The sequence below is a fragment of the Bos taurus genome, chromosome 25 (assembly GCF_002263795.3).
Source record: "Bos taurus isolate L1 Dominette 01449 registration number 42190680 breed Hereford chromosome 25, ARS-UCD2.0, whole genome shotgun sequence".
NCBI lineage: Eukaryota > Metazoa > Chordata > Mammalia > Artiodactyla > Bovidae > Bos > Bos taurus.
In genome coordinates, this window is record NC_037352.1 from 12,779,396 (window position 1) to 12,806,388 (window position 26,993).

Below are 26,993 nucleotides of genomic sequence, written 5' to 3' on the forward strand. Positions count from 1 at the left end.
GAGACTGTTCACAGAGCAGAGGAAACTAGGGAACACGGTGACCACGTGTAGTATGGACAGAATCCTGGAACTGAAAGACTACTACAGACCGAAAGTTTTATGCACTCCCCCCCACCAAAAATTTATATATTGAAATCCTAACCTCTAATATGATAGCATTAGGAGGTGGAAACTTTGAAGAGGTAATTAGGTCCTGAGGTTGGAGCCCTCATGAATGAGATTGCTGTGCTATGCTCAGTCGCTTCAGTCATGTCCAACTCTTTGCAACCCGCCAGACTCCTGCCCGTGAGATTCTCCAGGCAAGAATACTGAAGTGGGTTTCCATGCCCTCCTCCAGGGGATCTTCCTGACCGAGGGATCGAACCCATGTCTCCTGCACCTCCTGCATTGCAGGCAGATTCTTTACCACTGAGCCACCAGGAAAGCCCTGAAAAGTGTCCTTATAAAAGAGATTTCAGAGAGCTCCCTGTCCCTTCTATCATGTGAGGACACAGCAAGGGGATGGCCATCTATGAACCAGGACATGGCTTCTCATCAGACACTGAATCTGCTGGCACCTTGATCTTGGACTTCCCAACTTCCAGAACTGTGAACAATAAACTTATGCTGCTTAAACCACCCACTCTATTGGATTTTTGTTATAGCAACCAGACTAAGACAAGGACATTAATGGAAAAACTGATGAAATTGAAATCCAGCCTAGGACTTGGTTAATAGTAACTTAACAACGTCTGTTGCTTAGTTTTGACAAACACACCCCGGCGACGCAAGAGCTTGACAGTGGGAAAAACTGAGGGAGTAGATACTGGAAATCTCTGCAGTATCTTTGCAACTTTCCTGTAAATCTAATCTAAGATGAAAGTTTATTGAAAAACAGAAATAATCTTACCAAACTTTCACAGATATTGTCATGATTAAAGATAATACCATAAGAAATGGATGGACACCAAGGAGGAAGGTGGGGGGTGGAATGAATTGGGAGACTGGGCTTGACAAACATACACTGCTGCTGCTGCTAAGTCACTTCAGTCGTGTCCGACTCTGTGTGACCCTGTAGACGGCAGCCCACCAGGCTCCCCCGTCCCTGGGATTCTCCAGGCAAGAACACTGGAGTGGGTTGCCATTTCCTTCTCCAATGCATGAAAGTGAAAAGTGAAAGTGAAGTCGCTCAGTCGTGTCCAACTCTTAGGGACCCCATGGACCGCAGCCTACCAGGCTCCTCCGTCCGTGGGATTTTCCAGGCAAGAGTACTGGAGTGGGGTGCCATTGCCTTCTCCGGGCAGACAATGAAGAGGAAATGGCAACCCACTCCAGTACTCTTGCCTGGAGAATCCCAGGGACGGGGGAGCCTGGTGGGCTGCCGTCTACGGGGTCGCACAGAGTCGGACACGACTGAAGCGACTTAGCAGAAGCAAACATACACTACTATGTTTAAAATAGGTAACTGGTGAGAAACTACTGTATATCACAGGGAAATCTACTCAGTGCTCTGTGGTGACCTAAACGGGAAGGAAATCCAAAAAAAGAGGGGATATGTGCATATGTACGGCTGATTCACTTTGCTGTGCAGTAGAAACTAACACAATATTGTAAAGCAACGATACTGCAATGAAAATTCATTTTAAGATAAAAGATAATACCATAAGGAAACTGCTCGGCACAGAACAAATTTCCAGTGAAGAAAAGCTGTGAGTGCACTGGCCTCACCTCGGGCTGCAGACATCTTTCTCTCCCCGTCAGTGCCTTTCAGCAAGCGCTGGTGTTGGAAAGAACAGGAAGAGTAAACAGCTTTTCTCCTCACCCTGAGATCCCTTCTCCCTTTTCCCCCTCCTGCCAACCCCCCTTCCAAGGAGGGAGTAGCAGATGCCTTCCCACACGGCTATGGCAACTTTTTAGTAGCTCGGACCGAGATTTACTGTCAACAGCCCAGTAAGTCACAGCTGTTTGCAGTTCTTTTCCCTCCATTGCCTCTTGAATGTCAAGTCTCTTAGCTGAGAGAGCATCCTCCATTTGGCTACATTTTTGTTTTCAACATTTATTTTTTTTAATTTACTTGGCTGTGCCAGATCTTAGCACGCAGGATCTTTAACTGTGGCATGCGGGATCTAGTTCCCTCACCAGGGGTCAAACCCAGGCCGCTTGCATTGGGAGCTTGGAGTCATAGCTACTAGACCACCAGGGAAGTCCCTAAATTTGTTTTAAGAATTATTTCTTGCATGAAATTATATATTCAGCCACCCACCTTCCATTTCCAGTCTTCCTAGGTCAGAGACAAATATAAAAGCAATGACAGATGAGTTCCAAATATTATGCAGTGTACATTTGATTGTTCAACATTACTATGCCAAGACAGCCCTTGTACTCCCCTTTCCAACTGCCCTTTGGCCTCGTTTTGTAAATATGTACTACTCAGAATTGAATTTGTCTTGTTTCACTTCGTTTTCAGAGCATAGCCAGAGGAGATGCTACCCCAGCATCATTCTAAAGCCTCTTTGTTCCCTTTTAGAAGCGTGTTTCAAAAATCCTAGGCTTGTTCCTCATTTGTAATCTTCCCCAGGTGGACCAGCTGAATAAATTCAACACCCACAAGGTGCACATTTGTCACTAAAAGGTGACAGCAGAAGCACCATCACAGTGAAAAAAACCACAGGAGGAAGAGAGAGAAAGAAGACCCTAGGGCATTCTCTTCCCCATCAGTATCAGAACAAGGCACCTTGAAGAATCCATGGCCGGCTTGTTGCAGAGACAAAGCAGACAATAACCTCCTGACTTTCTTTTCTTCCTGCAGGTTTGTTTTGTTTTGTGTTTAATGCATCTGTTCTGACTATGCCAGCATAACACAAATTTATGCCCAAAGTAAACACTGATTTATCACTGAGCCACACTAAACATGATCTCTACTATATCTCTTTCCAGACCTATTTCCTTCCAGCTCTTGCCCCCTGCCCACTGGGCTCTCCTTAAAGGGACTAGGGGAAAAAATGCCAAAGCACAAACATGATTCCACTGTGGAATGACTCGGTGCCTGTGCACGGAGGTGTCTACCTACGCAACGTGAAGTTTCCCGAAAAGTGCAGTGAAGAGCAACATCTCTGAACCAAGGGTCTAGACTGAGAGATTGATGTTGGCATTTTCATCGATGATGAAAAAGGCCGGGGTTTAAAATGCAAAATGTTATTCTCCTCTCAGACCTGCCTGCCACCTTCTTGCCAGAAACTCAGCTCCCTGATGCTGGGACCACATCGCTTCTGTTTTTCTGCCATCTGACACAGAGTCAGGCACTGAGGGGCATTTGTAATAACAGCCCACAGGTCCTGAGAGCCAGGTCCCAGCCATCGTTCCAAGTGCTCTTCATGGAGTAACTCATCAATCCTCCTAATAACCTACTAATAGTGTTCATCACTCAGTAATGTCTGACTCTTTGGGACCCCATGGACTTTAGCCCATCAGTCTCCTCTGTCCATGGGATTCTCCAGGGAGGAATACTGGAACTACTAATAACCTCCTTCTAATAACCCTACTGTTATCCTCCTCCTAATAACCCTACTGTTATTCTCATTTTACAAACGAGGAAACTGAAGCCCAGAGAGGCTAAGGGCATCTCCCTGGAACACACAGCTGGGGAGGATGGAGACAGGATTCAAATTCAGGCAGTCTGCATGCATCCTGCCTGTCCAGAGCTTTCAATCTGGGAGTTTCAAGCTGTGGTATAAAGTGAGATGAGGACAAGAAAGGTAAATTCCCCAGCAAGCTGGAAAGGAAACAAATCAATATCCACACAAAGCAAGCATCAGACAAGGAAGCAAAATGCTGGTGCAAAAAGAACCTTTTCTAAAAAAAAAGAAAAGAAAAATTTTTTTCTTTTGTTTGATCAATAGAACTAGAGGGAAATTAAAGCTATACCAAAAGCCCAGGTAGGATACAATGATGACAGAGACCAGATTTTTTTTTCTTTAGATTCTAATGAATAGATTTCAACTATGGCAAATTCCACAGTGTTATGACAAAAGGGAGCACATATTCTGCATCTTCCTAAGCCTATCTACTTTAAAAAATAATTTTTTCTTTATTTATTTGGCTGCGTTAGGCCTTAGCTACGGCACACTGGATCTTCTCTGCATCTTGTGGGGATTTTGGTGTGGTGCACAGACTCTCTAGTTGTGGCGAGTGAGCTCAGTAGTTGCAGAGCACTGGGTTCGTTGCTCTGCAGCTTGTGGGATCTGAGTTCCCCAACCAGATACTGAACCTGCGTCTCTTGCTTTGCAAAGCAGATTTTTAACCACTGCCACCAGAGAAGTCCTGCCTATCTGCCTTTGCATGTGCTATTTTCTCTGCCAGGATTGTCTTTCTTCCCTTCTCATTTAATCAACCTGCTCTCACCCTCAAGACCCAGTTTTGACATAGCCCCTTTATGAAGTTTTCCTCAACTCTCAGATTCTCTGTGATTTCGAATTGATTTTATCTCCTCCATTGTATTCATTATGTCTCATAGTGCAGAGATTGCTAACTCAAATGCTGCAGGACCAAGCATGAGTAAAACAAGTGATGAGGCATAAGACAGGAAGTAGGGAGTGGTGAGCAGTGGGGTATTGGAGAGAAATTGCCCCGCTTAAAGGAGTAGCTAGCTACCACTCAACTGCAACCAGCCCCTGCCATATGTGAATACCTGTACTGTATTGCCAAATAATCTTTCTCGAGAGAAACCAGTGGCGATGGTTCATTTAACGTGTCAACTTGACCAGGCTAAGGGACACTCAGATAGCTGTTAAGACATTTGTGAGTGTGTCTGGGAGGATGTTTCTGGAAGAGATTAGCATCTGAATCAGTAGACTGAATAAGAAAGATCACCTTCTCCATGTGCGTGAGCATCAGCCAATCCACTGAAGCCCCAAATAGAACAAACTTTATTCTAGAATGAATTTGTCCTTTCTGCTTGAGCTGGGACACCCATCTCTCCTGCCCTTGTACATTGGTACCCCCAGTTCTGGAGCGTTCAGACTAAGCTTAGACTTACACCATTTGCTCCCCTGGTTCTCAAGCCTTTTGGTTCAGACTGAAATGATACCACTAATTTTCCTATACCTCCAGCTCATAGACAGCAGATTGTGGGACTTCTCAGTCTCCACAGTGGCATGAGCCAATCCCTCATATATCTCTTTTTATGTATCTATATGGATGTAATGATTCTTTTTCTCTGGAAAACTCAAATAAATATATGCAGATGGGAAAACTTCTTAATTTCTAAATATTGGCATTTAATTTTTTTAAATATTGTGTCAGCCATCAATAAATTCTGCCTACTGGTTACTTGTTTATGTGCTTGCCTCTAATACTAAGTAAGTAAGCCCTTTGGTGGTTCAACAGCAGTTAAGAACATAGACCCACGCTGAAATCAGGGCAGTACCACTTGCCGAGCTGAGTGACCTCAGTATATTACCTAACCTCTCTGTGCATCAGGGTTCTCATCTTTGACAGATTTGGAAGAATAATAAAATGTACCCCTGCGACTGCTGTAAGAAATCCATTAGCTAATATGAACAAAGTACTTAGAATACTGTTTTGCACAGGGTAAGTGCTCAGTAAGCATTAGTCAACATCATCACCATCCTTATCATCGCCAACATCACCATCATCTTCATCTTTATATCCTCAGTACCTAGCACAATGCACGGCACATAACTGTCATACATTAGATGTGTATTAAGCTGAGTAATATAAATATCCCTATGATGGGCTCAAATTTAAAGATTGACATACTTAGGCAGTTAGGAAACTTCCAATCTGACATGTCTTCCAACCTCTTCAAGATCTGTGGTTGGGTGTCTTTCCAGATAACTGAATAGGAAAACTTTTATTAAACAAAGTTATCTCCAGAACTTGGACCTGTTAAAACTCACTCTTAACAAACCTGTAGGTGACAATCATAGAGAACTAACTAGCAAAGTACCTGTCTAAAATACTCACCTTCTCAAGACTCCCTTGTGGCTAGAGGGAATGAATATGTGGTTCCATTATAGACAATAGATATAGATGGATATCCCTGGTGAGCACATCCCTTCCCAAGGCAAAGATTCTAGAGAGAAAGCGCTTTTTCCCTTCACATTTTGTCCTCCATTCTTTCTGCCTGGAATGTAGACAGTACCTGGAAGTGCAGCAGCCTTTTTGAGGCCATGAGGATAAAACATACACACAGAGCAGGAAGATAGAAGGAGCCTGGTTCTTAGATGACTTCCTTGAGCAGTTGTATAGCTAATTCCACGATAATGCTTATATTTTATTTATTCTCATGTGACTGAAATCATAGGGAACAATCTGAGCATGGTGTAAATGTCACTTTTGCTTGTATGTGATTTTAACCATAATAAACACCAGACAAAAGAAGAATACCGCACCTAGCCGAACAGAGCAACATACCTGCCCAACACCTACTTCCACAAGCAAACTTCAGGCCTTTTTCAAGGAAAATGCCTTGAAATAATATATAATGTTATTTATATATTCATATTTCTTAACCATTAACATGTCACTATTATAACTTATTTTACTGAGTTTCTCTTATATTAATGTGTTTCTGATGAAGAAAGTGGAGAAAACCACTAGACCATTCATGTATGACCTAAATCAAATCCCTTATGACTATACAGTAGAAGTGAGAAATAGATTTAAGGGACTAAATTGATAGACAGAGTGCCTGATGAACTATGGATGGAGCTTTGTGAAACTGTACAGGAGACAGGAATCAAGACCATCCCCAAGAAAAACAAATGCAAAAAAGCAAAATGGCAGTCTGAGGAGGCCTTACAAATAGCTGTGAAAAGAAGGGAAGCGAAAAGCAAAGGAGAAAAGGAAAGTTACCCATTTGAATGCAGAGTTCCAAAGAACAGCAAGGAGAGATAAGAAAGCCTTCCTCAGCGATCAATGCAAAGAAATAGAGGAAAACAATAGAATGGGAAAGACTAGAGATCTCTTCAAGAAAATTAGAGATACCAAGGGAACATTTCATGCAAAGATGGGCTCAATAAAGGACAGAAATGTAGGGACCTAACAGAAGCAGAAGATATTAAGAAGAGGTGGCAAGAATACACAGAAGAACTGTACAAAAAAGATCTTCACGACCCAGATAATCACGATGGTGAGATCACTCACCTAGAGCCAGACATCCTGGAATGTGACGTCAACTGGGCCTTAGGAAGCATCACTACGAACAAAGCTAGTGAAGGTGATGGAATTCCAGCAGAGCTATTTCAAATCCTGAAAGACGATGCTGTGGAGGTGCTGCACTCCATATGCCAGCAGATTTGGAAAACTCAGCAGTGGCCACAGGACTGGAAAAGGTCCGTTTTCATTCCAATCCCAAAGAAAGGCAATGCCGAAGAATGCTCAAACTACCGCACAATTGCACTCATCTCACATGCTAGTAAAATAATGCTCAAAATTCTCCAAGCCAGGCTTCAGCAATACGTGAACCATGAACTTCCAGATGTTCAAGCTGGATTTAGAAAAGGCAGAGGAACCAGAGATCAAATTGCCAACATCTGCTGGATCATAGAAAAAGCAAGAGAGTTCCAGAAAAACATCTATTTCTGCTTTATTGACTATGTCAAAGCCTTTAACTGTGTGGATCACAGCAAACTGTGGAAAATTCTGAAAGAGATGGGCATACCAGACCACCTGAGCTACCTCTTAAGAAACCTGTATGCAGGTTAGGAAGCAACAGTTAGAACGGGACATGGAACAACAGACTGGTTCCAAATAGGAAAAGGAGGATGTCAAGGCTGTATATTGTCACCCTGCTTATTTAACTCATATGCAGAGTACATCACTAGAAATGCTAAGCTGGAAGAAGCAAAAGCTGGAATCAAGATTGCCGGGAGAAATATTAATAACCTCAGATATGCAGATGACACCACCCTTATGGCAGAAAGTGAAGAAGAAATAAACAGCCTCTTGATGAAAGTGAAAGAGGAGAGTGAAAAAGTTGGCTTAAAGCTCAACATTCAGAAAACGAAGATCATGGCATCCGGTCCCACCACTTCATGGGAAATAGATGCAGAAACAGTGGAAACAGTGTCAGACTATTTTTCTGGGCTCCAAAATCACTACAGATGGTGACTGCAGCCATGAAATTAAAAGACACTTACTCCTTGGAAGGAAAGTTATGACCAACCTAGACAGTATTTTAAAAAGCAGAGACATTACTTTGTCAACAAAGGTCCGTCTAGTGAAGGCTATGGTTTTTCCAGTGGTCATGTATGGATGTGAGAGTTGGGACTGTGAAGAAAGCTGAGCACTGAAGAACTGATGCTTTTGAACTGTGGTGTTGGAGAAGACTCTTGAGAGTCCCTTGGACTGCAAGAAGATCCAACCAGTCCATCCTAAAGGAGATCAGTCCTGGGTGTTTATTGGAAAGACTAATGTTGAAGCTGAAACTCCAATACTTTGGCCACCTCGTGCAAAGTGTTGACTTATTGGAAAAGACTCATGCTGGGAGGGATTGGGGGCAGGAGGAGAAGGGGACGACAGAGGATGAGACGGCTGGATGGCATCACCGACTCGATGGACATGAGTTTGGGTAAACTCCGGGAGTTGGTGATGAACAGGGAGGCCTGGCATACTGGGGTTCATGGGGTTGCAAAGAGTCAGACACGACTGAACAACGAAACTGAACTGATATTTTTGAATGTTGTTTCCCAATCTCATCTTTCTCATAAGCTTGTGGTTTCTATTGTGCAATTTACGAATATAATGCAGTTATTTTTAGTAACCTATGTCCTATTACAGTAGAACTGTCTGCACTCTTTTTGGAGGACTGCTTACCTCTGGACTTTTTGCCACATGAAAAACAGTTACAATGCTTAAGCCACTATTTGTTACATGTAGTCAAACACATTCCCAGCTGGTACACTTATTTATAAAAATCTAGCATTAGAGCTTCTGAAGTTTGTCAAGGATGCCAAAGGATTTTTATCTGGAATATCAGTTTGCTCAGGCAAAAAGGTCTCTCCTGATAAACGTACCTTCATCTTTCCCCCACCACTAACACTGATCACATGTGAATAGGGGACCACCAAGTTATGCTGGAAGGAGAAAGAACTGATAGGAGAGCACTTTGGATGCTATCATAATATGGGTCTTAATTAATCTTTGTGAAAGCCTCTCTCTCTGAGTAAGGCTTGATCAGTTGCTCAGTTGTGTCCGACTCTTTGTGACTCCATGTACTGTAGCCCATGAGGCTCCTCTGTTCATGGAATGCTCCAGGCAAGAATACTTGAGTGGGTTGCTATTTCCTGTTCCAGGGGATCTTCCTGACCCAGGGATCGAGTCTGTGTCTTCTGCAATGGCACATGGATTCTTTACCACTGAGCCACCTGGGAACCTGAGTAAGGTTTGGGTCAGCACATTTCATGAGCCCCACGTGATGAGATGTTAGAATTCTTCTGAAAACTGCGAAGGGTTCTCCCTGGGTAATTCAGGGAGTGCGAGGCTTTTCCCACTTTTGACATCACTCTGGCACTGTAATGATTCCTTGCTTCCACTGGCACAGTTTCTAGTGATCCAAGAAATGCATCAAGGAGACTACTAATATTGGTTTCACTCATAGATTTAAAAAGCTGCCTGTGATGGGAGACATGGTGTGGTCCCTGAGCCCATTGCTCTCACCACATGTCCTAAGAAAGTGAAAGTCACTCGGTTGTGTCCGACTCCCTGCAACCCCATGGACTGCATAGTCCATGGAATTCTCCAGGCCAGAATACTAGAGTGGATAGCCTTTCCCTTCTCCAGGGGATCTTCCCAACCCAGGGATCGAACCAGGGTCTCCTGCATTGCAGGCGGATACTTTACCAACTGAGTATCAGGGAAGCCCCACATGTCCTGAGAGCTGGGTTAAGGTCCTTTTTCACTGTATTTATATTTATTTAAATTTAAAAATGAGTGTTACAGTACAGTCAGTTGGAAATAAAAAAAGATCATAACTCCTTCAAGCACAAGCAGTTAAGCACTGTAGTTACTTCAGAATTAACAGCATAACAAGCTGCAAGTTTTCCTTCCAGCTGATATGTCATATTGTGGCAACGATATGGGTTAAAGTGTTAAACTCTCCTGATGTGAGGCATCTACCTCATCTTCCCAAGTCAGAGATGCCTCCTGGGCACCAAGAGTCATAGGGAAATTTATCGCTATTGCTCTTGTTCCTATTTCCCATCGACGGCAGAATAAAACACATAGACATCCGGGGTTTTGCGAACAATAACATCGGAGTTTAAACAAGTTCTAGACAAGGCTTCCTTGGTGGCTCAGTTGTAGAGAATCTGCCTGCCAATGCAGGAGACTCAGGTCTGACCCCTGATCTGGGAAGATCCCACATGCCACAGAACAGCTAAGCCCATGTGCCACAGCTACTGAGCCTGTGTTCTACAGCCTGAGAGTCGCAACTACTAAAGCCTGTGTGCCTAGAACCTGTGCTCCGCAACAAGAAAAGCCACTGCAATGAGAAGCTTGAACACCACAACAGCTTGTGGAAACTAGAGAAAAGCCCAAGCAGCAACAAAGACACAGCACAGCCAAAAATAAAATACATAAAAAAATTTTTTTTAATTAAAAAATAAAAGTTTTAGACAAGTCTTCATGAACAGTGCACGCTGCCTATCAGAGTGAGGTTTCCAGGCCAGCTCTGAGTTCAATACGGGGCCCAAAATGCCCAGGTTCTATAAATATACCAATCACTTTATTCTCTCAGCTCAGTGGTCTTTGTCTTCATTTACAGTGCAATCTACAATGGAGGGCTTCCTAAGTGGCTCAGTGGTAAAGAATCCTCCTGCCAAGCAGGAAATGCAGGTTCAATCCCTGGGATCCCTAGAGAAGGAAATGGCAAGCCACTCCAGTATTCTTGCCTGGAAAATCCCATGGACAGAGGAGCCTGGCAGGCTACAGTCCACAGGAGGGGCAAGAGTCAGACATGACTTAGTGACTAAACCACCACTGCCACCCACCTCCCAAATGAAGTCTCTGGTTTCATTTGCACAGTTTCCTTGGAGCAGAGTGACAGAAGCCTGATCTTTAGGAATACTGATGTCCCAAACGCTGTGCAGAGCTTGGAGCCAACCCACCACTGATGTGCACTGCCCTGAATCCACTATTAGGATTCTCGTGGGAGCTAGGGTCAGGGAGTGGGAATACACCCACACAAATTTAATTCATCTGTGAACAATTTTACATAACAGCCCTTTTATAAAACCTATTGATTTAATTTTTGACTTAATTTTTTTTAATCGTCAAATAACATTTTTGGGAGGATGATGACTAAAAATTATGAAAGACCCAAATTTTCCTCTATAATAGTAGAAAAGCAGTGATTTGTGCTTCAAACTGATAAATGAAAAAGTAGAATAGTAATCACAAGCAATATTATTTAGAAGTATAGGGTAAGAAGGGCACTTGGACAAACACAGAAGCTCTGCTTTAAATAGAACCTCTGCCTTAAAATCTTTTTTTGCCTTTTGAAGTTTGGGTTTAGATTTATTTTACAACACAAAATATTCATATCCACTAATAATAGCAATAGTTTCATTGTTTTATATTGTTTGTTTTATCATTTTTTTATGTATTTGGCTGCACTGGGTCTTAGCTGCAGCACACAGCACCTTCGTTGCATCATGTGGGATCCTTCCGTGCTCCACACAGACTCTCTAGTTGTGGCACATGGGATTAGTTGCTCCACAGCAGGTGAGACGTTAGTTCTCAGACCAGAGATTGAACCCTTGTCCCGTGCATCACAAGGCTGATTCTTAAGTACTGGACTATCTGGGAAGTCCCCTGGTTATCTATTTTAAATACAGCATTGTGTACATGTCAATCCCAAATTCCTAAGTTATCCTTCCCCCTGCAATCGTTCCCCCAAGTAGCCATAAATTCATTCTCTATAAAACCTTTTAAATCTGTCTGTTAACCGATAGGCATAGGGCAGACCTGTTATCAACCTGGCATGCACAAACCTTCTCCCATGGTCCACCGAAGACTTTCCATGTGAACTCTCTACTGTGTCTATAAGATCCATGTCCATAAGACTGTTCCATACATCAGTGTCTCTTTTGCTGTCTCGTACACAGGGTTATTGTTATCATCTTTCTAAATTCCATATATATGCGTTAGTATACTGTATTGGTGTTTTTCCTTCTGGCTTACTTCACTCTGTATAATAGGCTCCAGTTTCATCCACCTCATTAGAACTGATTCAAATGAATTCTTTTTAATGGCTGAGTAATACTCCATTGTGTATATGTACCACAGCTTTCTTATCCATTCATCTGCTGATAGACATCTAGGTTGCTTCCATGTCTTGGCTATTATAAACAGTGCTGTGATGAACATTGGGGTACACATGTCTCTTTCCCTTCTGGTTTCCTCAGTGTGTATGCCCAGCAGTGGGATTGCTGGATCATAAGGCAGTTCTATTTTCAGTTTTTTAAGGAATCTCCACACTGTTTTCCATAGTGGCTGTACTAGTTTGCATTCCCACCAACAGTGTAAGAGGGTTTCCTTTTCTCCACACCCTCTCCAACATTTATTATTTGTAGACTAGGAGGAGGGAGGAGGGTTCAGGATGGGGAGCACATGTATACCTGTGATGGATTCATTTTGATATTTGGCAAAACTAATACAATTATGTAAAGTTTAAAAATAAATAAAATTAAAAAAAAAAAAAGATCCATGTCCTTGATTTTCTTTATGCATGTAGACTGCATCTTCTATTTCTCCATCTGGTGAACCCATTCAAACCCTCCTTCCCCAAATACAAACTTTGAAGATTAATGCATGGTTTAGATACCAAATAATAGTAGTTATTATTTGCTATTTTTTTATCATCATTACTGATGACTATTGCTGTGGCAGACAAGTTCTTAGGGTAGCCCCCATCATCTCCACCTCCTGGAATTCACACCCTTGACGTCATCTTCCCCTTAAGTGTAGACACGACCTTCAACTAGGAGATGTGGTACATATTAATATATGTATTGGAATATTACTCAGCCATAAAAAGGAATTAAATTGTGCCATTTGTGGAGATGTAGATGGACCTAGAGTCTGTGATACAGACTGAAGTAAGTCAGAAAGAGAAAAACAAATATTGTATGTTAATGCATATATGTGGAGTCTAGAAAGATGGTACAGATGAACCTATCTGAAGGGCAGGATTAAAGATGCAGACATAGAGAACGGATGCATGGACACAGAGGGGGAGGGGGAGTGAGGTGAACTGGGAGATTGGGATTGCCATGTATGGCATATAGTTGATGCACTTCATTGTACAGCAGAAATCAACATAACATGGTAAAGCAGCTATAAAACTCCAACTTAAAAAAAAAAAAAAAAAGGATATGGCAAAGACAACATGCTCTATGTGACTACATTACGTAAGCTTTCAGCACCTGCCTTGCTGGCATCTCTCTCTTTGTTGGCACAGAGGAAACAAGTGGCTGTGTTGGGAAACTCTGGGTTGAACAGAATACTGGCTGCCTCTGAAGGGACTGAAGATAAGAAACTGAAACCGTCAGTCCTACAGCAAGGCACTAAATCCTTCCAACACCTGCTTGGAAATAGATTTTTCCCCAGCTTCAGATGAAACCACGGCCCCAGTTAACACCTTGATCACAGCCTTACAGAAGACCCAGTCAAGCTGTATCCAGATTCCTCAGCCAAAGAAACGGTAAGATAATATGTGTGAGTTGTTTTAAGCTCTTAAGTGCATACTAATATTAGCATGCAGTGAAAGATAACTAATACATTACATTTTAATGTACTGAGTATTAATACAAGAAGTATTAAGTGATAATACATTAAGCATTCATGTAGAAGTATTAACTTACATTAAGTAGCAGAAAGAACATAGAAGAAATGATATATAAGGAATATAGATAAGGAAGAGAAGTGTAACTTGTAGTTGATTCCTAATAAATCCAGAAGAAAATCTTTCATGCAGTAAAATCACAAAATGCCTCATTTCTCCATTTTCCAAAGACATTTTGCCTCCTTTCTGCTTCCCCCCAAATAAACACCACTTTCGACTATCAAAGAAAAGTTTCACACAAATGAGACATCCCACTAGAAAAGAAGGATGATCCCAGGGTAGGAGACCAAACAAGAAATCTTATTTAGTGGCTCCTAACCAAGGTGCTTATGAAGCCCATGTTTCAGGGTCTAATTTATAAGAAAACGCTCAGCCGGGACTTGATAAAGTGCATCACTGGAGAAAGGAGAGCGAGGGAGCAAGTCAGTCCCAGTCCTGCAGTTGCTCCATAACCATGTGCAGAGCCATAAGTGCAGAGATTAATGACTTCTCACAGCCATAAATTCGTTTTTTTTTCTCTTCGATGAGTCCTAGGGGACAAGAATCTGGTTATAATCGGATGTGTTGCAATATTGCTTTTTACTTACAATTGCAGTACTGAGAAAATTGAAAGGAATAGCATAAGGCTCAAGCATGGTGGTGATTTAAAAGGATGCTCTTCAAGGTGCCCGGCTGCTGCTCTCCCCACCCTTTCCTTTGCAAGGCACCTGCTCCACCCGGGAATGGCCGCCTTGGGACGAGGCAGACACTGGGAAGTTGGAACCACCATCCTCCCTGTGGCTGACATTCATAACAAAGCACATTTCCTCCACTTCTGCTCTGTGTTTTGCCCATCTCAAACAGATTATGACATTATTACCCAAGCTCAGGAATCAAGAGAAGAAGGAAACTCCTTCCTTACCTCCGGCATCTTCAGTTTTCCGCAGTGGAGCAAATGGTCATTCCCCCAGATCTTTGTGTTTGTTTCCATGACATCCACTCTGAATGCATTTACTCAGGAGAGAAGATGCTAAAGGAAACAATATATCTAAGACACTTTACACTTAATGTCCGGCACTTTGTAGGTACTTAATAAATGGGGTGCCTCCACCTAGAGACTGTTATACAGAGAGAGGTCAGAAAGAGAAAGAGATAGTATATTAACGCATATATATGGAATTTAGAAAAATAGTACAGATGAACCTATTTGAAAAGAAGAAAGAGAAACACAGATGTAGAGAAGAAATGCGTGGACACCAAAGGGGGAAAGGGAGGGAGGGGATGAACTGGGAGACTGGGGTTGGTGTATGTACACTACTATGTATAATATAGATAACTAACGGGAACCTGTAAAGCACAGGGAGCTCTACTCAGCGCTCTTTAGTGGGAAGGAAATTCAAAAAAGAGGGGATATATGTGTACATATAACTGATGCCCTTTGTTGTACAGTAGACACTAACACATCATTTTAAAGCAACTATACTCCAATAAAAATAAATAAAAAATGGGATGCTTCCTTTACTCCTTCCTTTTGCTGTCAGATCCCTCCCCTCTTCTAACCCTGGCCTCACTCACATTCTCACTGAGATGCTTTGGAATCAGTCCCTGACTCTGACCCAGTGGCTGACAAAGCCTACAGAGTGGTCCCCAGACCAGCAGTAGCAGCATCCCCTGAGAACATGCTAGAAATGCAAACTCTCAGGTGCCAGCCCAGAGCTATGGCATCTGAAACTCTGAAGGTGAGGACTGGACATCTGAGTTTTAATAAGCCCCCCAGGGGATTCTGAGCTGGGCTGCAGTGTGACAGGCTGGCTCCAATGGGATAACCGCTATTCCAATTTCTTTCAATGCCTGATGGATCATCCACATCAATTTCTGTCATTACAAATTCTGAATTCACTGGAATTATTTTTGAAAAAAAAAAAGAAGATTGGTTGCCAGAGCTTAGAAATCTGTTCGAGAAATTTCTCTTGCTACATATGGGAGAGGACTTCACTTGAATACTAGGTATAACTTATGGATGAATTACTCTGGATTTTTTGTGTTTGTATGCATCTGCTCTCAGAGGTGTGCTGGCAAGTGTTTAACAACTGGCTCTCCAGGGAGAGGATGCCCTGGTGTGTAGCATTTGCCAGTTTCTGTGGTGTAAATACTACCATCACGACATCCACAGATGCAGAGTTGGGAAAAGACAAATACATTGGTTCTTGCAAGCTGGCACCAGCAGGTTCCAAGACCCCACTGCGTGCTTTCCAACTGGAACCAACATTTCTCAGGGTAAAGCGTATGATTTATTTTTTAGCTGTGCCTCATGGCATACAGATCTTAGTTCCCTAACCAGGAATTGAACCCACACTCCCTACAGTAGAAGCACAGAGTCTTAAGCACTGGACAATAAAGGAAGTCCCACTAGAACTTTTTTATTTTTTATTTATTTATCTGCACTGGGTCTTAGTTATGGCATGTGGGATATAGTTCCCTGACCAGGGATCAAATCTGTGCCCCCTGCATTGGGAGCTCAGAGTCTTAGCCACTGGACCACCAGAGAAGTCCCCCACCTGAACTTTTAAGGGAGTAGGACACTTGACTCCTGCCCCCCCAAATTCTGCCAGCCCCATGAGAAGAGGACTTGCTGACTGGATGGTGACAGCTAGAGACAAGTCTGTGGGCACATTTCACCAGTCAGCAGGGTTCTGTGATAAAGGCAGGAGCCAGTCGGCCCCTTCCTCTTTCTCCATGAGTGATGGGCCTCTTCCCACATCCTACGTCTCATTCACGTCATGAGACAAGAAGCCAAAGCAGCACCTGGCTCCTTCTCCAGCGGCCGGCGGGGTCTGTGGACCTAGAGTGTAAGCCCTCTTGGACTTTCATACGCAGACACATAGATGACAGAAGTGCAGTTCCGAGGACTGAAGAAGGAACGCACTGGGCACTGTGTTTACCATTAATGCATTCCACATCCCTCTTGACTATCATCCTTGTGTGGGGGCAACCTCATCCACAAACCCTAAAGCCCTAACCCTCACTTCATTGCTCTGACAACAGCAGGTACTTGTTTCTTTATGGCATAAGAAGAGCCTGGGTTTGACATCAGACTCATCTGAAGCTCACATCCTACTCTATCACTTACGAACCACATAACCCCTTGAACAACCACATAACCCCTCTGAGCCTTAGTTTCCACATCTATAAAATGGTAATAGGAAGAACAACCTCTCAGAAGGATTCGAACTGAAAGGGATGATATACACAGGCAGCTTGACTGGTGTCTGGAACATAGCTGTTGTTGTTTAGTTGCTAAGTCATGTCCGACTCTTTGTAACCCTAAGGACTGTGGCCCACCAGGCTCCTCTGTTCATGGGATTTCCCAGGCAAGAACACTGGAGAGGGTTGCTATGCCCTCCTCCAGGGGATCTTCCTGAGCCAAGGATTGAACCCACTTCTCCTGCATTGCAGGCGGATTCTTTACCGCTGAGTCACCAGGGAAACCCCTAGAACATAGTAAGTGATCAATAAATGAGACACTTTTTTTTTTTGAGTCTTGTTTCATGGTGAGGGCCAAAAGGCTCAAGATGAGTTGAAATTCAGCTCTGTGTCTTAAGTTCAGCTCTTAAAGGAAAGCCTCAGCCCCTAGAGACCCTGGGGGTCTCCCCTGCCAGCTCCTCCTCAGGACAGCCGGCCCTGCAGGGGAAGTTGGGACCCACAGTGATCAGGACGGTCCCATGTGGCAGCTGCAATATAGAACCCCACCCCCACCCCAAGCCAGGTCCACACACACCAAGTTTTCCCCTACACAAAGTAATCTGTAGTCAGGGGGTCATTCTCTCTCCCATCTTAGCAGACCTCCTGCAGGGAACTAGAGCCAAGTCCAAGTTCTCTCTCTCTGTTTAAGGGCCATGCAAATCAAAGCGTGTGGCTGAGCTTGTGTCTCAGTGCACTCAACATTTAAAGACAGCCTTATGTAAGGATGGGTAGGCCCAGGAGCACAGAAGGAACCAAACAGGTGATGTGGTTAATGCCCCACAACCACAAGCAAACTTCTTAGTTCTGACAACCAAAGGAAAGGTAGATTGTAGCACTTCTCAGTGCATATGTATAAGAATCCTTTCAGTTCAGTTCAGTTCAGTTGCTCAGTCTTGCCTGACTCTTTGCGACCCCATGGACTGCAGCACACCAGGCCTCCCTGTCCATCACCAACACCCGGAGCTTGCTCAAACTCATGTCCATCAAGTCAGTGATGCCATCCAACCATCTCATCCTCTGTCATCCCCTTCTCCAGTATGTCCAGGGCAGGGCCTGAAATTCTGCATTTCTATCAAACTGCCAAGTGAGTCCAGTGCTGCAGGTCGATGGGTCACATTTTTTTTGCCATGTGAGATCTTAGTTCCCCAACCAGGGATCAAACCCGTGCCCCCTTCATTGGGAGCACAGAGTTTTAACCACTGGACCACCAGAGAAGTCCCCTTTAATAGTAAAATACCGGACAGGAGTGCCAATATAGGCTGGGAGATGGAAACGCTGGCCTGCAGGGTAGAAGGCTCCAATGTAACAACTTCACAAACAAATAAGGTTCTCTAACACCTCACTGCAAGAGAAACATTTAAGCAATGAGAAAAATTTGGCTTCTTAATAAAGAAATTGCAAGAAGATAAAGTGAAGCTTATTTACAATCTTATACTTTAAAAATTATCAGTGGTATGCAAATATCATCCCTTCTTCTGTGACTCCATGCTTTCATTTTCATGACATGAACTCAGTCATAAATTATAGTTATTGTAATTTCTAATTTAATTGAGAATTTTCTTTTATGTCAGAATCGTGCTCAGAAGGAAATGCAAAATCAATATATCATGCTCTTGTGTTTTATTGGCTAGGGTTTAAATACATTTGTTCATTTGACTACTCACTGATTGCATTTTTAAATATAATCTATCTCAATGATATTTTTCTCTACTACACACAAAATACTTTAAGGCCATAAAATTTTGTGATAAATAGTAACTCCTCTTAGAAGCCAATGCATCAGCAATTCCTTTGAAGTGTTTCTTGAAAACGACTCTTCAAAGATGTTATAATGAGGTTGTGTCTATGTGACATCCAAAAACATCTGAAGCAAAACCGTTTTGTCTACACTGAGCCAAGTCTTAGGATATTTACATACATTTGAAGACACAGAGGAAAAAGAATCCTGGCAAATAACTGATTTTCACTTCACATCCTGCTCACAGCAAGGGAAAAAAAAGAGCTCAGACCGAATAATGCTTAATTAATTAAAGTAAAAGCTCATTTCTGACTTATAAACATTACTGGATAACCTCACTAACCCAAAGTCCTTGGTTTCCCACACCAACCAGAAAGTCTTTCAATTTCAGAGAGAATGGAATGAAAACATAACTAAATCATGTCTTTAAAGGAATGCTGGGACAAAGCAGGAGTTAAAGCATCCAAAAATAAATAGGAAGCCAGCAAAAGCCACAAAGCATCCAAAACACCCTCGTGAAATTAGAGTTCACTGTAATCCAATTAGTGGCAGCCACCAGTGGAATCCAGTCCGGACCTAGAAACAGAGGTGAAAAGACTGCAAGGCAGATTCTACAGCAGAAGTAATGATTCTATCTAACTGAAGGTACAGCCTGCGGACTTCCCTTGTGGCTCAGGGATTCCCTTGCGGCTCAGCTGGTAAACAATCCGCCTGCAATGCGGGAGACCTGGGTTCAATCCCTGGGTTGGGAAGATCCCCTGAAGAAGGGAAAGGCTACCTGCTCCAGTATTCTGGCCTGGAGAATTCCATGGACTATGCAGTCCATGGGGTCGCAAAGAGTCGGACACAACTGAGCGACTTTCACTTCACTTCACTTCACTTCACTGGGGACTTCCCTGGTGGTCCACTGGTTAAGACTTCATCTTCCAATGTAGGGGGTTGGGTTCAATCCCCAGTTGGGGAGCTAAGATCTCACACACCTTGGCGCCAAAAACCAAAACATTAAACAGAAGCAATATTGTAACAAATTCTTTAAAGACTTAAAAAAAATTGATCCACATCAAAAAAGCAATAATAAAATTAAAATGAATAAACTAGAACTTGATTAATTCTGTTGCAATGGGCCCCAAATTTTAAAGTGGAACTGACTATTGAGGGATCAGGACTCTCTTGGAGGACCCCTAGATGAAACAAGCAATTATTACCATAATAATGCTGCAGAATGAATTCCAACACCACCACCACCACCACCACCCTCCCTAAAAATCTCAGTGGCTTACAAAAAGCATTTATTCCTGTGTTCATGGGTCTTTAGACTGGGTGTGGGTTGGTTCATCTAGGCTGCAACTGGCTGGATGCCTCCAGGTTACAGGTTCCATTCAGGTTTGTTAAGGGGCCTAAATCAGAGGGACAGTTGTTTCAAGGTCACCAGGATGCAAGAGCACAATCTAACTATACAAGCGCGGTGCAAACCTCTGCTCACACCGCCAGCTCTAAAATCCCACTGGCCAAGGCAAATGACGCAGGTAAAAACCCAAAGTCAAGAAATGCAGCAAGAGCCTCTATGCAAGGCGTGTCAGGAATGGGTGTGAAAACCCATCAAAACATCAGAAGAAAACATCAAGTGGAGAAAAAATTAGGTGTGCAGATGATGTTTTATAAATGCCTTTCTGATCCTCAAGGTTCCTTGAAGGAATCTCAGAGATTAAATTAAGCTGTTAACCCTGGAAAAAAAAAATGGGGGACATCCCTGGTGGTCTAGTGGCTGAGAGTACGCCTACCAGCGTAGGGAACATGGGTTCGATCCCTGCTCCGGGAGGATTCCACAATGCCATCGGGGAGCTGAGCCTGTGCACCAACTACTGAGACTGTGGTCTATGGCCCTCGAACTGCAACTGTGGAGCCCACGTGCCACAACTACTGAAGCCCGGGTGCCCTAAAGCCTCTATTCCACAACGAGAGAAACCACTGCAATGAGAAGCCTGTGCAGTGCAACTAGAGAAGTAGCCCTTGCTCGCCACAACTAGAGAAAACCAGCACAGCAGCGAAGGCCCAGTGCAGCCAAAAATAAATAAATTGAATTAGACATTTAACAACAACAAAAAAAAAGACATGGGATCACGGAGTGAAGAACTGGAACCACTGATGTGGTCTAGCACACTAGATACACAGGTGTTTCTCAATCTTGTATTCCTTGTCACTCCCCAGACAGCCGTCTAGACTTTCTTTTTCTGACCTCCCCTCCTGCTGTGAAATGTTATAAGCACCCATATATCGCATATCAGTTTGTGTTCTGAATTGATATCTGGGCCTCATACATAGAAAGAGTAACATTTGCTTACACACTTTACTCAATAACCAGGTTTTGCTACCCTGGAGTCAAGAGTGACCATGAGATACATTTGAGAAGAAGGAGAAGCAAAGTCCACTCGTCCTTCTCCACCCAATGTTGCAATTTGAGCTCACCTCCACTGCTTTCTGGGAAGAAGAAACCTGGCCACGGGTAGAACACATACAGTGACCTCTCCCATCACATCGTGACCCCCACTCAGTTTGTTGTATATCTCTATTCAAAGTGCCCGCCCCCTGGGGCCTGCTTCTCGCCTTGACAAGCACCATTCTTATCTAAACAAATCATTTTATGCACGAAAGCCTCTCAAACGCAGTGCGTCATTACGAATTCGCCCAAGTTCATTTGGACTCTCTAACAACTAGACAATCAGAGAGCAATGATCCTGTAGCTGCCACCAAAATCCTTGCTGTAACTGGAAATGTCATCTCCTAATAGGGTAATGACAGGCTACAGCTATCTTCAGAACATACTACGAACACCTATTATTGATATTATTAGCTTAAAGTTAGAGTTTAATTCCCCTTAATAAAAGTACTGCAGTTTTTCACATTAATTATGACAGTGATTAATGTGCCTACAAGCATATAACAGTCCTAAATAGCAAAAGATGGTTCTGCATCAGTTAAAAATTGTATTCAGAAGCTAAGAACAAATCCCTAAAAGATTAAGAGCAGCTTAAATGAATTAAGAGTTTATTTTTCTCACACATAGAATAAGACCAGAGGTAGACAGACTAAGGACAAAAGTAGATATACATTATGAAAGTAAGCTTCTGCTTTCTTTCTACAGCATTGTCCTTAGCATATGGCTTCCAGCCTCAGTGTTGCCTCATGGTCAGAAAATGGCAGCTAGAGCTCCAGATATCACATCCATGTCCCAAACAGAAAAAAGGAGGAAAGGCGGAAGGGCAAAGTTTGTGATTTTCAACTGACTCAAGTGAGTTAAGTACTTTTTAGGTGCTATTGATGTTATTTTTGTGTACTATCTGAAATCATTTCATGTTCCTTGGGAGGAATGTGTTACACACTTTGCCCACAAGCATGTGGGTACATCATGGTCACTCAAGTCCATCTGCCCTGAAACACTTCTCTTTCCTTTATTGCAGTGTCTGTCTCCCCAAGACCACCAACACAAAGTATGCCAGTACAGTATCATCCAAATTCTTTACTGAAGACCTGGGTCAGTTGCAGAAGGAAACTTCAATATAAAATGTAAACATTTAAAGTTCTCACTGCTAGAGCTTTCCTCTGAGTTGTAAAAGGAAGCCATCAAAACACAAGAACCCTTCACAAGTAGCAAAATTCTTCAGGTACCATCCTCCCTGGTTTGATCTGGCTTGCCCAAATTCAAGTCTGCAATTCTCCCCGAAAACGTCTCCAAATATATCTGCTCAAATCTTGATCACCTTTCTAGAAAGAAACGAGAAGGAGAGCCACTATCTTCTTCCAATTTTCACTTCTCTCTTTTTTACTAAAAGAACCTCAATTTTATTTCATGGGCCAATGTGACCAGCAGAAGAAAGATTTCCAGGCCTCTCTCTCTACCACCAGAGTTAGTGAATATTATATGAGAAAAACTTGTTGGGTAGAGTTTCCAAGAAGGCTTCTTAAAGAAATCTGATTCACCCAAGAGATGTATCTTTTTATCTCCTCCCTTGCTTTCTACCTCTTGCCTGGAAAAACGGATGTAACTGCAGGAGTTCCAGCAGCCACTCTGAACCATGAGTTACTTTGACTATGAAAGCAGACATTGTAGTAGACAAAAAAAATGTAAGGCGCGTAGGTCGTTGATGATCATGAAGCCACAATCAGTTCTAAATTCCTACCTCTGCACATTTTCTATGTACAAGGGGAGAAAAAAAACCTATCTTATTTAAAACACTGTTATTTTGGTTTTCCTTTACAAGCAACTGCTGAACCTTATCGTAATTGATACAGCAATCCTTAGCTTAAAGATTTCATTCTGAATGTGAGTGAATTCAATAGCTCTGCTGCTGCTGCTGCTGCTAACTCGCTTCAGTCGTGTCCAACTCTGTGCGACCCCAGAGACGACAGCCCACCAGGCTCCCCCGTCCCTGGGATTCTCCAGGCAAGAACACTGCAGTGGGTTGCCATTTGCTTCTCCGAATTCAATAGCTCAGTAGTTCTCAAACTTTGCATTGCATCAGAATCACCAGGAGGTTTGTTAAAACACAAAGTCCACCCTCAGAGTTCCTGATTTGGTTATTTTGGGGTAAAACCTGAGGATCTGAATTTCTAACAAGTTCCCAGGTAGTCTGGATTCTGGTGCTTTGGGTATTAGACTTAGAGAACCATTATAATGACTCAGTCCTAATTTATTCAGATCATTTTCTTCTTCAAGACTGTGAAGAAAACAAGCCACTGGAGACTGAGTCATTCTTGTTTTTCTCTTTTTGGCTTTTTGGCCCAAGAATTCTTTCCCCAGACACAGCAAACTGTACCTTTTGCTTGATTCTTCTGTGTCCACACTACCATTATAAGAATCCTTGCCAATTTGCTAAATGGACTTTGTGTGCTGGCAGAGATCCATGGAATTAATGTAAACCCACTATTTGTGAGTACTTTATCTTGTACTTTTTCTATTTCCCTTGATTTAAAGATTAAGATCAAGATACCAAAGCTCTCACAGACAACAGCTCAGAAGTGTATTGCCAAAAAAACAGAGGTTGTGTTTACAGCTTTTGGTTTTGCTGTTTTATTTTACACTTGAAGATAGACATATTTTTCCCTCTAACATACTGTTTTGATTCATAATCTCTACAAGCAGGTCAGTTCACCCCACTGTGGCTGTCTTTCAGTCCCTAAGTTATATCCTACTCTGCAACCCCATGGACTATAGCCCACCAGGCTTCCCTGTCCTTCACTATCTCCCAGAGTTCCTCAGATTCATGTCCACTGAGTCAGTGATGCTATCTAACCATCCCATCTTCTGCCACCCCCTTCTCCTTTTGCTTTCAATCTTTTCCAGCATCAGGGTCTTTTCCAATAAGTCAGCTCTTCGCATCAGGTGGCCAAAGTATTGGAGTTTCACCTTCAACATCACTCCTTCTAATGAATATTCAAAACTGATGTCCTTTAGGATTGACTAATTGGATCTCCTTGCAGTCCAAGGGACTCTCAAGAGTATTCTCCAACACCACAGTTCAAAAACATCAATTCTTTGGCACTCAGCCTTCTCTATGGGCCAACTCTCACATCCATATATGACTACTGGAAAAACCATAGCTTTGACTAGATGGACCTTTGTTGGCAAAGTAATGTCTCTGCTTTTGAATATGCTGTCTAGGTTTGTCATAGCTTTTCTTCCAAGAGCAAGCATCTTTTAATTTCATAGCTGTAGTCACCACCTGCAGTGGTTTTGGAGCCCAAGAAAATAAAATCTGTCATTGCTCCACTTGTTCCCTTTCTATTTGCCATGAAGTGATGGGACCGGATGCCATGATCTTACTTTTCTGAATGCTGAGTTTTAAGCCAGCTTTTTCACTCTCCTTTTTCACCCTCATCAAGAGGCTCTTTAGTTCCTCTTCACTTTCTGACATTATAATGGTATCATTTGCATATCTAGGTTGTTGATATTTCTCTTCATTCCAGATTGTGATTCATCCAGCCCAGCATTTTTTGTGATGTATTCCCCATATAAGTTAAATAAACAGGGTGACAATACACAGCCTTGTCATATTCTTTTCCCAATTTTAAAAGAATCAATTGTTCCATATCTTCTTCTAACTGTTGCTTCTTGACCTGCATACAAGTAAGGCGGCCTGGTATTCCCATTTCTTTAAGAATTTTCCAGTTTGTTGTGATCCACATAGTCAAAGGCTTTAGTATAGGCAATGAAGCAGAAAAAAGATGTTTTTCTGGAATTCCTTGCTTTCTCTACAATCCAATGAATGTTGGCAATTTGAACTCTGGTTTCTCTGCCTTTTCTAAATCCAGCTTATACAGCTGGAAGTTCTCGGTTCAAATACTGCTGAAGCCTAACTTGAAGGATTTTGAACATAATCTTACTAGCATGTGAAATGACTGCAAACCTGAACATTCTTTGGCATTGCCCTTCTTTGAGACTGGAATGAAAACTGACCTTTTCCAGTCCTGTGGCCACTACTGGCATATTGAGTGCAGCACTTAGCAGCAGCATCTTTTAGGATTTGAAATAGCTCAGCTGGAATTCCATCACCTCCACTAGCTTTGTTTGTGGTAATGCTTCCTAACTTGACTTCACACTAAAGGATGCCTGGCTCTAGGTGAGTGACCACACCATCATGGTTACTGGGGTCATTAAGACCTTTTTGTATAGTTCTACCGTGTATTCTTGCCACCTCTTCTTAATCTCTTCTGCTTCTGTTAGATCCTTGCCATTTTTGTCCTTTCTTGTCCTCATCCTTGCATGAAATGTTCCTTTGATATCTCCAATTTTCTTGAAGAGATCTCTAGTCTTTCCTATTCTGTTGATTTTATTTATTTGCATTGTTCATTGAAGAAGGCCTTCTTATCTCTCCTTGCTATTGTCTGGAACTCTGCATTCGGCTGGGTATGTATGAATATATCTGGGAGTCTTTAAAGAGATAATTAATATAAAATGAAGTCATAAAGGTTGGCCCTAATCCAGTATGACTGGCATCCTTATTAAAAGAAGAAAGTTGGATGCAGACACATACAAGGGAAGACCACCTGAGGACACAGGGAGAAGACGACCCTCTATATGTCAGAGATAAGCCTCAGAAGAAACCATCCCTGTTGACATCTTGATCTTAGACGTCTAACCCCCAGAATTTGCGACAAGAAATTTTTACAGTTCAATCCACCCAGTCTATAGTTTTGTATGGCAACCCAAGCAAACTAATACACTCCTGGAGTCAGCAAACTTTTTCTGTAAAGGACCAACCAGAAAATAAATATTTCAGACTTTGTGGGCCATATGGCCTCTGTTGCAACTACTCAGCTCTGCTATTTTAGGATCATAGCAGCCACAGGCAACACTAAAGGAATGGATGTGACCATGTTCCAATAAAACTTTATTAACAAAAATAGGCAGGCTGCTTTTGGACTGATTTATTGACTCCTGCTCTAGATGATTGGTTCAGGAGTAAGCATGTGACTGAGGCCTGGCCAATCAGCATGATTCTATTCCTGAGTTCAGTGACTCTCTGAACTTTTTCTAAATTCAGGAGAAAAGCACAATTTCTTTCCAGTGGACTGTAGTTATAGGATATGAGGACGCAACAGTTGTTTTCAAAATAAAACCCAAAGTCCTTTGCATAAATCCAAGGCACCCTGAACTTCAAGCACACAGCTGCCATTTTTCATGTTTTTACCAGAGACCAAAATTCTGTAGGTGTATGCTGCTACTGCTAAGTCACTTCAGTCATGTCCGACTCTGTGTGACCCCATAGACAGCAGCCCATCAGGCTCCCCCGTCCCTGGGATTCTCCAGGCAAGAACACTGGAGTGGGTTGCCATTTCCTTCTCCAATGCATGAAAGTGAAAAGTAAAAGTGAAGTCGCTCAGTCGTGTCTGACCCTCAGCGACCCCATGGATTGCAGCCTACCAGGCTCCTCCATCCATAGGATTTTCCAGGCAGGAGTACTGGAGTGGGGTGCCATTGTCTTCTCCAGTAGGTATATACAAATGCCTAAAAAACAAATAAGTAGCAATCAACAATTGAATTTTTAATATCAAAATGAATGGTCTTGGCTACATTTTTTAATCAATGAGCAAACTGTCCATTACACTGTTTGAAAACAATCTAAAGTAATACATCATGCTGCATTTACCTTGTACCTTATGTAACAGGAACTTTAAAAGAATAACAAA

The 26,993-nt window shown here is 42.6% G+C and overlaps 1 long non-coding RNA gene across 3 annotated transcripts in view; it reads right to left on the minus strand.

The window, feature by feature from the left end:
- Positions 1-1,426: 1,426 nt before the first annotated feature.
- Positions 1,427-26,993, minus strand: part of LOC132343843 (uncharacterized) — a 52,526-nt gene continuing 26,959 nt past the window's right edge. For 2 of the 3 annotated variants that reach the window (XR_009492836.1, XR_009492835.1), the window contains one exon: positions 14,863-26,811. This is a non-coding gene — a long non-coding RNA (uncharacterized lncRNA). The other variant, XR_009492834.1, reaches the window with a different exon arrangement.